The sequence below is a fragment of the Sinocyclocheilus anshuiensis genome, unplaced genomic scaffold, assembly GCF_001515605.1.
Source record: "Sinocyclocheilus anshuiensis isolate Anshui unplaced genomic scaffold, SAMN03320099.WGS_v1.1 scaffold1762, whole genome shotgun sequence".
Classification (NCBI taxonomy): Eukaryota; Metazoa; Chordata; class Actinopteri; order Cypriniformes; family Cyprinidae; genus Sinocyclocheilus; species Sinocyclocheilus anshuiensis.
In genome coordinates this window covers 53511-54054 of record NW_015547656.1, presented here as the reverse complement: position 1 = coordinate 54054, position 544 = coordinate 53511, and positions in this window count along the sequence as shown.

Here is a 544-nt window from a genome sequence, read left to right as displayed (position 1 = left end):
CTCACACTCACACTCACACTCACACTCACACTCACACTCACACTCACACTGTATATAATATATATTAATAATATAATATAATACAATATAATATTAATACATCAAGTTTGGAAATAGTTTTTGATCTTTAAAGGATGTAATTCGAGCTTCATCTCTTTATCCCATTTCTGTCACTGTGTCGCAGATAAAGCGGATCATTTGAATCATCACTGGATCTGAACATCTCCAACACTGATCCTGCCTGTCCCATCATGCACTGGGGTCGCATTCTCTGTATCTTAATGAGGAACGTTTTGCAGTGGCAGATTGAGGAGACAGATTAGGATCTTCAGTTATGAAATCAGGGAAATGTATCAGAAAAACAACCGAAAGCCCCCTGCAATCACACACACACACACACACTCACACACACACAGCAGCGCATGCCTGTCTTGTCTGAGCATCTGTGCGCATGTCGCAGCCTGCAGCAGAAACACACGCAGTAGTAAACCAGGACGTGGGATGATGTGTGTGTGAGTGTGAGTGTGTGTGTGTGTGTGTGTGT